At 47.4% G+C, this 13765-nt stretch overlaps 1 protein-coding gene across 2 annotated transcripts in view; it reads left to right on the forward strand.

Moving 5' to 3' along the window:
- Window positions 1-13765, forward strand: part of SMAD3 (SMAD family member 3) — a 288894-nt gene that overhangs the window by 74087 nt on the left and 201042 nt on the right. For both annotated transcript variants that reach the window (XM_050967589.1, XM_050967590.1), the window contains exon 2: window positions 2594-2715. The gene's annotated coding sequence lies outside the window, so the exon portion shown is untranslated. The remainder of the gene's footprint in view (window positions 1-2593; window positions 2716-13765) is intronic.

Below are 13765 nucleotides of genomic sequence, written 5' to 3' on the forward strand. Positions count from 1 at the left end.
GGGTACTCAGGGGTCACCGCCTGGTGCTCAAATGCTCAGTTGGTACTGAATCATTTCAATGTACTGTGCCCCTTGTTGGAGCACAGAGTGTCAGGGGTGCCACACCTTGTGCCTTCAGTTTTCGGATCACTGCTCTTGCCTGAATGTCCTCCAGCTAGTACATCTCAGTGGGGGAGCTAATAGAGGGGGCACCGGACAAGCGGGGCTCCGAGCAGCACAAACCAGCCCTTGCCCAGGCTGCGAGGGAAGCACTCCCCCACTCTCCCCAGCTACTCTCTGCCCCAGCGTGGGACAGATTGTGGCCATGGCTGTGGCTTGGAGGGCTCCTGGTGGCTCTTCCAGGACTTCAGCCACAAGGACAGTGACCCACCCAGCTCTGTGCTGGCACCTGCCCGTATTTCCCACTCCACACCTAGTCCTTATGGGCTCTGCCCCAGCAGCCACCCTGGACTCACTGCAACAGCGAGCTCACCTAGAAATGGGGGGCAGGCTTGGGGGGCAGGGGATGCTGGGGCCAAGTGCGGGTGGGGGGGTGGGCTGGAGGTACAGAGCAAAGGGTGCCTGGGTCCCATTTGAGTTGAGTGGCTTCAGAGGAAAGGGTGCGGGGGGGTCCTCAGCCCTGTGGGTTGGAGGCTGAGGCGTCATGGGAAGAGGTGTGCAACGGGAACAGTGGTGGAGGATGAGGAGGCTGGGGGAGCGTTACAAAGGGTGGTAGAAGGGGAACGATTCCCAGTCCCAGGGATGTGGAAAATAAGAAGGATGGGGGAGGCTCACAGGGGCAGATGGAGAGTGGGTCCCTGGGTCCTGGGGCAGGAGGCTAAGGTAGGGATGAATAGGGCATATGAGGAGTGGGTCCCTGGGTCCGGGAGGATGAGGATGAGGCAGGGATGAAGGGAGCAGATGGGGAGTGGGTCCCTGGATCCGGGGGAGGAGGAGGAGGCAGGGATGAAGGGAGCAGATGGGGAGTGGGCCCCTGGGCCCCGGGGGACGATGAGACAGGAATGAAGGGGGCAGATGGGGAGTGGGCCCTTGGATCCGGATGGGGAATGGGCCCCTGGATCCTGGGGGAGGAGGATGAGGTAGGGATGAAGGGGGCAGATGGGGAGTGGGCCCTTGGATCCGGATGGGGAATGGGCCCCTGGATCCTGGGGGAGGAGGATGAGGCAGGGATGAATGGGGCATATGGGGACTGGGTCCCTGGGTCTGGAGAGAGGAGGAGGCGGCGGTGGCAGGGATGAAGGGGGCATACGAGGAGTGGACGCCTGGGTCTGGGGGGAGGATGAGGCAGGAATGAAGAGAGTGGATAGGGAGTGGGCCCCTGGATCCCGGGGGAGGAGGATGAGGTAGGGATGAAGGGGGCAGATGGGGAGTGGGTCCAGGAGGAGGAGGAGGAGGAGACAGAGATGAAGGGGGCGGATGGGGAGTGGGTCCCTGGGTTTGGGGCAAGGAGGATGAGGCAGGGATGAAGGGGACAGATAGAGAGTAGGCTGCTGGATGCTGGGGGAGGAGGATGAGGTAGGGATGATGGGGGCGGATGGGGAGTGGGTCCCTGGATCTGGGAGGAGGATGAGGTAGGGATAAAGGGGGCAGATGGGGAGTGGGCCTCTGGGTCTGGGAGGAGGAGAATGAGGCAGGGATGATGGGGGCGGATGGGGAGTGGGTCCCTGGGTCTGGGAGGAGGAGGATGAGGCAGGGATGATGGGGGCGGATGGGGAGTGGGTCCCTGGATCTGGGAGGAGGATGAGATAGGGATAAGGGGGCGGATGGGGAGTGAGCCTCTGGGTCTGGGAGGAGGAGAATGAGGCAGGGATGATGGGGGCAGATGGGGAGTGGGTCCCTGGGTCTGGGAGGAGGAGGATGAGGCAGGGGTGATGGGGGCGGATGGGGAGTGGGTCCCTGGGTCTGGGAGGAGGTGGCTGGGAGAGGCTCTCAGGGGACAGATGGGGAGACCTAAATAGTGGTGAACAGAGGGGAAGGGGCATCACAGTATAAGGACGCATCAACTGCTCTTTTTCAAACAATTGCTTTGTCCTTTCAATGGCCTGTTCTTGCATCTCTATCCATTCCTTCCCTGCATCATTATGTGTGAACTGTCTCAAGGGCTCGCTGCGACTGTGGCTTTCAACTCACGGTGGTTCCTATGAATTCTTCCCTGGAAAGGGTGTTTGCTTGGCTCCCATAGTGGAAGCCAGTGCTCCACCCCAGAACCTTTCACTGGAGTGGCACTCCCAGTCATGGCCCTGAATGCAGCTTCCTGGGAGTTTGGGATAGGGGGGACGTGGAAGGAACCCAGCTGGTTTTTGTCACCACCCAGCCCCACTCTCACCACACTTCCAGCTGTCTGGGAGTTCTAGCCACTCAGCCCTTGTGATAACGAGGCTTCTTATTTCAGTTCCTAAAATCTAGCTGTTTGTAAACCATGGCTGGTCGCTGTGGACACGGGGGTCTCTACAATACTAATGCTATGACAGGCATTAAAAATTACCAGTAAAAAATGTAAAGTAAGAAAAGAGAGGAATTTCTGGTGAGGTGAAGCTGCTACTGGGCTGCCTGTTCTGTAGATTCTAAAGAGCCACATTCTGACTTCCTGCAGGATTTAGGATGTGTGCTTCCATGGGCCTGCAGAGGTGAAACTGAGGGCAGGAGCTAGTCCAAAGAAGACAACTACAAAGGAAGTCTGATGCAATGTTGCCCACCTGCTCCAGGAAGAGAGAGGTAACTTTCTTTATGGCCCTGTTCCCTTCACCTACTTTCCTCATTTTAAGATAATTTTTTAGTCCATGTTTCTTCAGCTGAGTGATCTGATGTTAGCTATGGATTATCAGTTTCACGCAGGCTGGGGAAAGCTTCCACTGAAGAGGTATACTTTAGGTTTGATGAGAAGTAATATTTCCCCGTGGGAGGGTTGACGTTCACATGTGCTTCTCAGGTGCTCAGGCAGCAGTCTCGTGGTGTAGAGAAATGGGCTCCATGCTCAGCATCTGCTCCCCGTTCCCTGCATGATCCCAAAGTGGGCATGCGGCAGGAGAGTGGAGCCTGAGCAGGGCCTGTGCACCGCTGCCCCAGACATATCTGTGCTGTGGCAATGGGAAGCACAGCAGGCAAGCTGGTGCTGTGCTGCTGACCCCCCAGCCTCACGCAATGTTGAATTAGCTCTGCACTGAGGTAAGCAGCCCTCTAGTGGGTCCCTCCCTCCCTCCGCTTCCATTCACCCTCAGTCAGGTTCCTAGCCCTGTGTGACCAAATTCACTGGGGTCTCATGTTGAATGAACGGGACAATGGCTGATTTCTGCAGCAGTGGAATATAATGAAGGTCATTTCACCCATAAACAGTAGTCAAAAAAAAAAAAAAATCTCCAGCACATCTGCAGGTTTTCTTGAAGTTGGTTGTGATGTTACAAATCCTGGCAGAAACATATTTGACCTGAACTTTCCCTGAAGAACGAAGTGATAACAGGTAGGATAAACATTCATTAATATTAGCTGCTTCTTTGGGAGGCAGTTTAGTTTGGTTGACTGAATGCTTTGCCTAGGGTCCAGCTCTGTGCCTATAACATATTGCATCTGGGCTCATATTGGCTGTCCATATTCTCTAAATACCCAGCTGCTGGGCTTTTTTCAAAGACTCAGCCTCTTCTCTGGAGAGCAATGTTAGGCTTTCATTTTATCCTTCCAAATGCTATACCTCCATCGCTCTTATGAGTCATGTTTTCCAACTCCTACTATTCAACACATCACTTTTAGCCAGCAAACTTTATGGACCGTGCTTGTGGAGATTAGAAATATATGTTTTCAATAATGACAATTTCGCCTCCTCCTGCAAACCTTCAAATTACGAAACAGAGAAAAGTATTTTAAACATGTAGATTAAAATTATACACAAGCTTAAATGTGTCACTCTTTGGCACAGAACCCTCCTGTCTCAGCCAAGACTTGCAACTTAGATTTCTATGCCTCTATTTTATTAGCCTTCTTTTTTTTTCTAGCAACATGAATGTCCATATTTTAAAATCACAGTTAACTCCTTAGCAACTAAGGCCCAGATTTTAAAAGGTCTTTAGGCATTGCTGTGCTTAGCATTAAAACACCTAATTGCCTAATTTTCAAAAGGGATTTAGGCACTTTTTCAATGAGATTTAGGCTGTTAAGTGCCTAAATCCCTATTGAAATAGGGATTGAAATAGGAGACCAAGTCTCTAAATCAGTCATTGCAACACTGAGCGTAGCAACACCTACTAAATACCTTTAAAAATTTGGGCCTATGCTTTGTATATTTCCTAGGGGTTTCAATCCTTGTACTAATGTACAATACTGCTTCTAAGTCAGCCTCCCTCAGTGTTCATCTGAAGGATGCCACTGGATAGATCTTCAGGTGGTGTAAATTGTCAGACCTCCATTGGCTTCAATGGCACTAAAACAATAAGATCATCTTGAGGATCTACCTCATATGTCCTCAAACCATCATTAGCTCTAATATGGGTTTCTTAAATTTCAAGGATTAAATAACTCTGAAAAGCAGTAGATATACTGTATTAACTTGTCTGCATCTGAGTCTCTCATTTCTAAGGACTGCAGAATTCTTCACGTGTTGTAGCCTTTAGTATACTGAGCAATTAAGATGGTAGTATGTGGGCATTAGACAAACTGCTGTGTTTGCAGGTTGGCAAAATATGTGTAAGGCATGCTTGCTGCACCTGTGTAGTATTTGTGTAAGGTATATGATATCAGGAAAGATGTCCTCCAACTGTAAGACATTGTCTGGCAAGAATCTAGGAGATGCTGCTTTTGGAAAGTGCTGCATGGCCATTGAGATGTACTCCACAGACCACGTTTTGTCTCACAGCAAACTCTATATAAAACAGCCACTTGCACGGTTCTGGAGTTGGTGGTGTTTCCAAGTTCTGCTGTATTTTGAACTCTTTGGCCAGAGGTGAATGTATTAAATACACATCCACCAGTATCCACAGACTAAAGGGTATAAAAATAGAAAAGTGCTCTCATATTTCAGTTCACTTAGTGAAGTTGTACGGATGGAGCATCCAGACTAAATCCAAACAAAGTTCAAAAGCAAGAACAAAGGAGACAGTGTCTGACTTATTAGTTTCACTTCTTTGCGTAGTTGCACAGTGCATTTTGGGGACCCCCCTCTGTGTATATAAGCATTTGTCATTTGCAGGTACTTGATGCTGGCAAATATCTGGCTTAGCTGATGTTTTTGGAAAATATCTGAAATCGTGCTGCAGTTGACCTTAGAAAGCAAACAAATCTCAGCATTACTCCAACACCACTCTGGACTGTTGACAGCTTCAATCACACTTCACATTGTGATGTTACATGACAAATCTGTTATCAACATCTCTGTATAATAGGTAGCAGCAGAAGGATCCATCAGATCAATATATAGTCACAATAATTTAAGAATTGCGCTTCTAAAAGTATCTTTTGTGCAATGGTTTCAAATGCTTCTTAATCCACCTACATTATTTCTCTGTCAATATAGGGAACGTATGCAATATATTTATTTTCAAGAAATCTATTGCCATTGTCTGGTTTGAAAAAAAAAACACAAAAAACTGACACTAAGAAGATGGAAATCTGTCGTCTTCCATTGTTAAAAGATTGGTCCATGCCCATCACAGAAGCTGATGTATACGAGTATCTTATGAGTGACAATTATGAATATGAATGAGAATTACTGTACATGGGATCATCCAGGCGGTACTAGAAAGTAGAGCTGCAGTCATTTTTGGCTTTGCAAAGAGTTTGGTGCTTTTGTATTATGGTATGTGTGTAGTTTTGTAGCAGTACTTTAAAATCAATCAAACTGTTTTAAATTTAATTCTCATAGCTCTCATGTGAGACCGGCATTGTTACACTTGGGTAAACTGGGAGACAGAAGCATTACAGGACTGATTCTGCAAATCAGAGCAACAGCAAGGGAAAGAATCCATGAGTCCTCCTGATTCCCGCTCTGTTGCTCTAGATTATACTGCCTCTGAGTAAAGCGCTTTGTTGAAGAGTGATGATGCCTAATGTCTTTAGAGGGATCACAATAGCTGACAGCCCATTGTATTTAAACCAAAATGCACCGGAAGTTCTTCCTGCATGCTCAGTGTTTTAACTTGAAAATTGGAACAGAAGATACTGCTTTCTCTAAAATACTAGTCTTATTTGGCTAGCCATGTAGGCATTTTACCAAAGTACCTGGCTGGGAATCAAGTGTGCTCACTGGTGGCTTGGAAAGTCTCTTTTAAACCTCCCCCCAACAAATGGCAGCATGCAGCACATGTTCAGCAAACAGAAGCCTTTTGCCTCTACAAAGTGTTTGTGCCTCTCCAGTATTGCAAAGGGCACCAGTGCCAATGTGAAAATGGGCTCAGAAGGATGCTCTCTATGGCCCAAACCCACATAGTGGAAATAAATGGGAGCTGGACTGTTGATTCAGCAGGAGGAAATTAGAGATCCAGCAAAAGGATTGAAAATAGTGGAGAATACGTCCGGGGTTCAATATCCTTCTGTTTTGTCATACAGGCTCTCAACTACTTCTTGACCTAACTTTGGGAGACTGCACAAGAGAGTTCCTCTATCGCAGGGGTTCTCAAACTGGGAGTCGTGACACCTGGTTATTACATGGGGGGGTCACGAGCTGGTGGCCTTCACCCCCAAACCCCGCTATTGGAATCAACCTCCATATCTTCTTGGTGAGAAAAAGAAGAGTTGAGGTTATGTTATAGTAACTGACTTGGGCCTCTGAAATTGAAGGGCAGCATTCCCAGTATAGACTTCGAGCAGAAAAACAGCTTAAGGCCTAACTTTTTGCTGTGCAAAGTCTCAGGCCAGGGAAAAAGAATCTGTCCATTTCTGTTGGTTACAGAGAACAAATAGAAGAAGTTGAGCAAGATGTCTATTTGGGCCAAAAAATTAACATGCTCCACCATCAGGAAGGTGAAGTCTCTTGAAGAAAGAAAGCAGATTGTGCGCATTCAATTCTATTAAGGATGTCCTCCAAGGAAAAATCAACAAGGCAACATGCACTAGCCTCTTCAACTCAACAGTACTGCCAGCAATGTTGTACTGTAGTGAAACATGGGCGATGACGAAGACAGAGGAGCAGCAACTGTCTGACACATAGAGGGTGATGGAAAGAAGAATTTGGAGAATTTTAATCTGTGACCAGGTCCCCCTTGAAGTGATCAGACAGCAAAGTAGCGAGGCTCACTGACAATCAATGGACTGCAGCTGTCGCTGAGTGGTACCCACAAGAACTGAAACCACCACTCAGCCGATTTCCAAAGAGATGGGAAGATTTTATTGTGAAAAGACATGGCCACACATGGAGAAGGAAGGCCAGGATACGAGAAGAATGGAAGACTTGTGATCGGCACAATCTGTACAAGGGCTGAAGGACTGATCAATCAAGGTGATGAATACAAATAATTGGATGCTTTTCTATTGTTTCGTAGCTTTAAAATGGGCTTGGTTTTTATAATGAAATGTAGCCAGTTCGCTCTTGGGGTGAAGTCCCTGGGCCCAAGCTTGCTCCCATTGAAGTCAATGGCAAAATTTCCATTGGCTTCAGCAAGAGCAGGACTATACCCTCATGTTAATTAGGTCTTTCTGCCCTCTGGAAAGAAGTGTGTTGTTTGTTTGTAGCGCGATGGAATCTGTGTTGCAAAGCAGGAAATCCCCTGAAGGGCCGGGCAGGATCTGAAGTGACATGGCACTCACTTTCAGGGAAGAAGTTAAAGGGCCAAGATTGGGATTTGAGGAGCTGTTTAAAGCATCTCTTCCACAAAGTTAACTGTTCCTCTGGCCATGGGACCCCATGCCATGCAAATATCATACCGTTTTCCAGACATACTCCTGCAGTGGCAGCTTCAGTGCTGTGTGAAGAATGTTTGTTTATTAAAGGAGCTGACTCATGGTGGGTGAGTGCCAGTCAGCTGTATAAACCTGTCTCACACCAGACAGTTGGACCCCATACAGTCTGGGAAGGAGGGAACCATTCCCACTCCACAGGCAGGTGGTGAGCTCCCGGGCACGCTTACGCTGAGCAGCCCTTTGTACAGCCTCACCTGATTCGCTTTCATATGGGGCCAGCTAAATCATCTCCTTGCTGGGTCCTATGGTGACAGTAGCACCCACATCATCCTCCCGAGAGAGAGAAGGACTAGGTCTACACCCTGCATATGTTTTATGTGGAACTCTCATCTGATCTCCAGTTGCAATGGGGACGGGTTGTTTCAGCACATATAGCCCATACCTCTGCTTCCTGACTGAGCTAAATTTCTCAGCTGTCAAGCCCAAGAAGTATTTGTGCTGTATTCCTCCTTCAGTCTCTCTCCAGCCATCTGTGAGCCAGGAAGGAACCTGCCCTCCGTGCTCTGAGGCATCAAGAACACAATGTGCATATGGTCAATCTATGGCAACTGATCTAGGCAGGAAGGGCGGGCATCAGGTGGCTGTTTCCCCATCTGTTAGATGGCTCTTTTCCGCTGAAGATCCCTTAAGAGTCCATTGACAGCTTCAGATCTCAGTGGGCTACATAGCTTGTCTAGGCTCCATTCTGCAGCTGCTTCTGGGGCACAAATTTGGCTTTCGTGAGACAAAATAGTCAGAACAACACACATTATTGTTCATATTCATATATAGGTGCATGCTTTGAATTTATAATTACGGGCTGGATTTCTGTGTCCACTTTGTGCACAAGTGAAATTTTTCATGCACAAACTTTGGGCCAATGCATTTTACGGATGCCACACTTGTTCTCATGGAGGTGTTAGATTATTGAAAAGGCATGCACATGTGCTCTTGGAATTCTTAGTAGGTGTTTTAATCTGAAAAATGCAGGAACAATTTTGCATGTGCACGAGTGGTGAGTGGGATGAAGCTATAGCCCTGATAATACAAATGTTGGTATAAAAGGCCATTTTGGTATAATTTTTTATTCTAAAGCTCTATGAGTCTCTTAGCATGCTGCCTTTGGTATATTCCCATTTGTTGCAGTTGCTGTTTTGGTGGATTGTTTGTTCATTCTTTGATTTTAATGGAACAACAAAACTGCACTGAGATATTAAGAGCCAAATTCAGACCTGATGTAAATAGATGAAGTGACTGGAGTTGCAGTGCGTCAGATCTGAGTGTGGCCATACAGACATGTAACTCTCCAGGTTCACTGTGTTCATAGTGGTGCTCTGCTTCAGCCTCACCATTGTGTCTAGATGTTCACAGGGGCCGAGAACAGTTCTGCCCTGGTACATACCCCAAGTGCTGCAGTAACTAGGAGAATGGGATGGATTAAGGGTAATGCGCCAGCCTCAGCTGTGAATTCCCTGGCATTTTGTGGGCTGAAGTCAGCCAGCTAATGTGGCCTAAGCCTAGTTTTTCTGTGGTTTAATTCTATATTAAATGTGACTACATTGTTCAAATAATCTCGGCCTTTTTCTGTTTGTGCAGGTAATAGTGATATAGACTCATTTATGCAAGATTATCCTTTTATCACATTTCCAGACTCATTTATGATGCTCATGTTTTCCCCCCCGAGGGCATCATCAAGTGAGTTAAGTTGTACTATTTGCCTCCTGCAGTGAACTGGCAGGAGCCTACTTCATTGACTGATGAGGGCTGCTGCCTTTGCCAAATAGGGTCTGTGTGATGGATATTTTACTTGTGAATATTGTAGCTGGAAATTAGCATGTTTATTGAGGTAGAATGTGTTTGTTTACATTCTGCTACCCATGGTATTACCTTTTATGACCTGAGTTATTTAGTTGAGGATAAGCATAAATGATTCCCATTTTGGCAAAAAAAAATTAGTGAACTACTAGATATAGAATTATTCCTTAAGTAACTCAACTAGACACACATGCTATATGGCTCAGCGGTTAAGTGAACAAGCTCAATTCTTTGACCTTGATTAGATCGTATCACATCAAACAGAGTGTGAGGAGTTGGTGTCATTTTTACCCACTGTTAATGCCAACCAGGCAATAGTCTGTGTAAATAAGAAAATGTAACATCTTATTTGAAGGTAGAATTAGTAAGGAAGGTTTTTGAATTCATAGAACCTCCCAGGGAAAGGAAAGTAAAATCAGGATGTACGGTAGGTAAGATAGTAGGAATTACAGGGCAGAAAAAGACCTAGGAGGGAGAGGGTCAGATTTCCCTCTCTCTGGAAAAGGACCCCCAGGGAAGCTGTAGGAAAGGAGATGACATGGGTGGTAGACCCTGGGAAAGGGACCAGGCAGGGCTGTCTCTAGCTATTCTGAGGCCCTACGCAGCCCCATGCCTCCATGGGGCGGGGAGGAGGAAACGGGGCTGGCTTAGGGGACAACGATGAACCGCCCCCAGGACTCAACGGTGGCACGGCTAGGGCAGGGTTCCTGCACCTCCTACCGCCAGTGAGTGCAGGCCTGGACCTGTGGCAGAGCTCAAGGGGGTGGGGCAGGGGCAGAGTAGGGTCGGGAAGAGGCAGGGCAGGGGCAGAGCAGGGGCAGGTGCCATGGGGAAGAGGTGGGGCAGGGGCTGGAGCAGCATGCAGCTGTGTAGGGCACCAGAAAATGTGGTGCCCCAAATTTCCTGGTGCCCTCCATAGCTGCATACTTTGCGTATGGGTAAGGAGCACCCTGGGACCAGGCTCCGCGGAAGAAGCCTCAAGGGTCAGTGTCCTGCAGCAGAAACAGAGAGCTGGGGAGAAACCAGCAGGACTGAAAACTCAAGCCCAGATGGGTAGAGGTTGCTCTAGCTGGGTTTGGTTTGTTTGGGGGGTTCTACATTTGCTTGGGAGACACTGGGGTGGGGAACCTGGGAACCCACTACTCTGACAGAAGAGTGGCATGTAGATGAGCCCAGGGCAGGTGAAAGACATGCTGATGATTAGGATTGTGAGGGACACTGTCTAGACAAAGACTGACACCCAACAAGAGGTGACTTTTCACGGTGACAGCTTGGCTGGTGGGCTGAGTTGTGAGAAGACCAGGGCTGGCGCTACCATTTCGGCAGCCTAGGCAATCGCCTAGGGCGCCATGATTATTCAGGGGGCGGCATTTTGCTGGGGGTAGGTGGCAGGCGGCTCCGGTTGACCTGCCACAGGCATGCCTGCGGAGGGTCCGGTGCTCCGCGGCTCCGGTGGAGCTGCTGCAGTCATGCCTGCGGACGGTCAGCTGCTCGCGCGGCTCTGGTGGACCGCCCACAGGCATGCCTGCGGTAGCTCCACTGGACCCACGGACCAACGGAGCCTCTGCAGGAATGAGTGCGGCAGCTCCACCGGAGCCGTGGGATCAGCACGGGGGGTGGCAAAATGGCCGTGCGCCTAGGGCGTGAGAAACCCTAGCGCTGGTCCTGGAGAAGACACAGACCGCTGCAGGGCCAGAGCAGCTGTCAGCCCGTGCTACTAGACAAGGAGAACCTTTTATGCCCTGCCCCACCAGGAGAGGGCGTGCCAGTGCTGAGTCCACTTGTCTACATGGAACTGCATGGGAAACCTGTGTCAGCCTTCACTATAGAATTTTCACGAGTGAAAGGCAATTGGCTAAGCTTGATCTTAGACATGTTTTCAGGTTCATGCACTTTTTCATTAGAAGGATGTCATCATTGCCTTAGGGTACACAATAGGACAGCCGGGATGCATCCAGGTTTTAAGATGATTTGTTGTGAGACAAGACTAGAAAGGTTGAATTTCAATAGTCTAAGGTGGAAAGAAATCTTTCAGGTGACCTAACAGAAGCACTCATCCCTATAAAGCACAGTCAAATAAACAACTCCCCCTTGGTGAGGGCTGACACAGTCTTAAGCTCAGTATGTGGTGAAGTGAGGGGGCTCCCAAACCTCTGTGTGAATGCTCAAAATCAAACCATCTATCAGGTACTGGATGCTTCTTGGAGCAGGGAAGGGGAATGGTAAATGTGGTCATCCCTCCTCTGCTTCTGTGTGAGAGGCCAGAACTGAGGTAGCTCATTTTCCTTTTATGAACAGATCCTGTTAATCTATTCTCTCCTCAGCTAACCACCCTCCCTCCCTCTACCTGGCCTACGGGCACCCAATTTTTTTCCTTTTCTGGCATCCTATTGCTCCAGTGCCATCTCTCCAGGGAATTTAGGGGTACCATATAGTAAATGTCTATGGGCTACATGGAGCAGAAGTGAGACTAACCAGCAGGTTTCAGTGTGGATGCCTCGTTGCTCCAAATGCTTTCATGTTCCCAACAGAGAAATCTGCAGGCTGTGAGTTGACCTCTGCAGTGGCCTCAGTGGGGTTTGGACTGAGTGAGAAGGGCCATATTTTCCCACTGAAAATGACGTGCTACCACCTCTTACATGGATTAGCTAGGCATCCAATAGAACTGGCCATAACAGATCCTAAAAATCAAAAGTGTGGACATTCCATAAATGATTTGCCTCTCAAATCTTGCAAAATTTGGTTTGCAGACTGTGAAAATGTAAGTCACACCCCACCCATGAAAACTGTAGGGCTCAGTCTAAACTACAGTCAAATGCATCCACACTGCTCCTATCAGCACTCAGAAATGTCCATTGTTGTCCAGCTGTCAACATGCAGGCACTTGAGAACACACCTGAAGATGACAGGGCACCATCACTGAAATGTTCACATCTCGCTGGGTTTGGGGATGGGGGTCACTGTAGGTGCAGCACCCAGAGAACCATTTCACTACTGTCAAACACCATTATCTAAGCAAATCACACCACAGCAAGTACCATCAATAGGCCAGTTTCCAGCTGCATTGGAAGACATGGGCCTTATGCATCAGTCAGTTGTTTTGTATTGACCTTGCTGTGAATTAGTCAGTGTCTTTGCCTCGTCATATCTCTTAAGATTTGTGCGCAACCTACAGATACCAGAAAAGGGAATTTGCATGGTTGTGTGTAAAATAGAAGGTTCAGAGGGGTAATAAAGGGACATCTCCAGTTATTATATTGGGAAATAAATCTGATCATTTGTAACTTGTTCAAATAGAGTTGAAAATCTGTCACTTGGTACGGTATCAGGATTTAAAAAAACAAACTAACTATATTTACCAAATTCAGCTAGAGCTGATACATCTTCGTAAGTCATGCTTTTAGGTGTAAACTGCTTTTTTTTAAATGCATTTTGTACTGATCCAAAGTGAAATTCTTTAAATTCTTTTTTAAAATCAAACTGTTGAATATTATTTTCATTGTGCATCCATAAGTATATCATGCTGCCGCAGTGTTAAAAAAAATGATGAGGGCATGTTTGCAGTAAGAGAAACTACACAATGAAGTCTACCACACAGCTACACAATGAAGAGTAAACCTTGCTGAAGTGACATCTGATCTGAAGCTTTCATGGAGCTGCATGTAAGCTCAGTTGAGTCACAAAATTGATCAGGAAAATGGATGCCAGGAATTCACCATCCACTGCACACCGAAGTAAATAGAAGTCTTTCCACTGACTACATTGGGCATTGGCTTAGACCCTAATGAACTAGCTAGTGCCCATGTCATGTTCCCGTTTTGCTCTGTTGAGTGGGGAGCAATCTGACTGCAACAGCTAACACAAGTTTGAGTCTATTCAGTAGCCATGGAAGAGTGTAAGCCAAACTGCTGTAAATGTAAGTTTCATCAGTTCAAGAACTGCAATAGATACCAGTGTGTATCTATCTTGCTTTGCTTGCCATGTTAACTTGATGCTGTGTGGCTCTCAAGGGTGAAATGGAGATGAATATGACTTCAGTATTACAATAACTAGTAATAAAAATTATGATTGCCTACATCTTGAAGGCACT

The sequence above is a fragment of the Gopherus flavomarginatus genome, chromosome 9, assembly GCF_025201925.1.
Source record: "Gopherus flavomarginatus isolate rGopFla2 chromosome 9, rGopFla2.mat.asm, whole genome shotgun sequence".
In the NCBI taxonomy this organism is placed as follows: domain Eukaryota; kingdom Metazoa; phylum Chordata; order Testudines; family Testudinidae; genus Gopherus; species Gopherus flavomarginatus.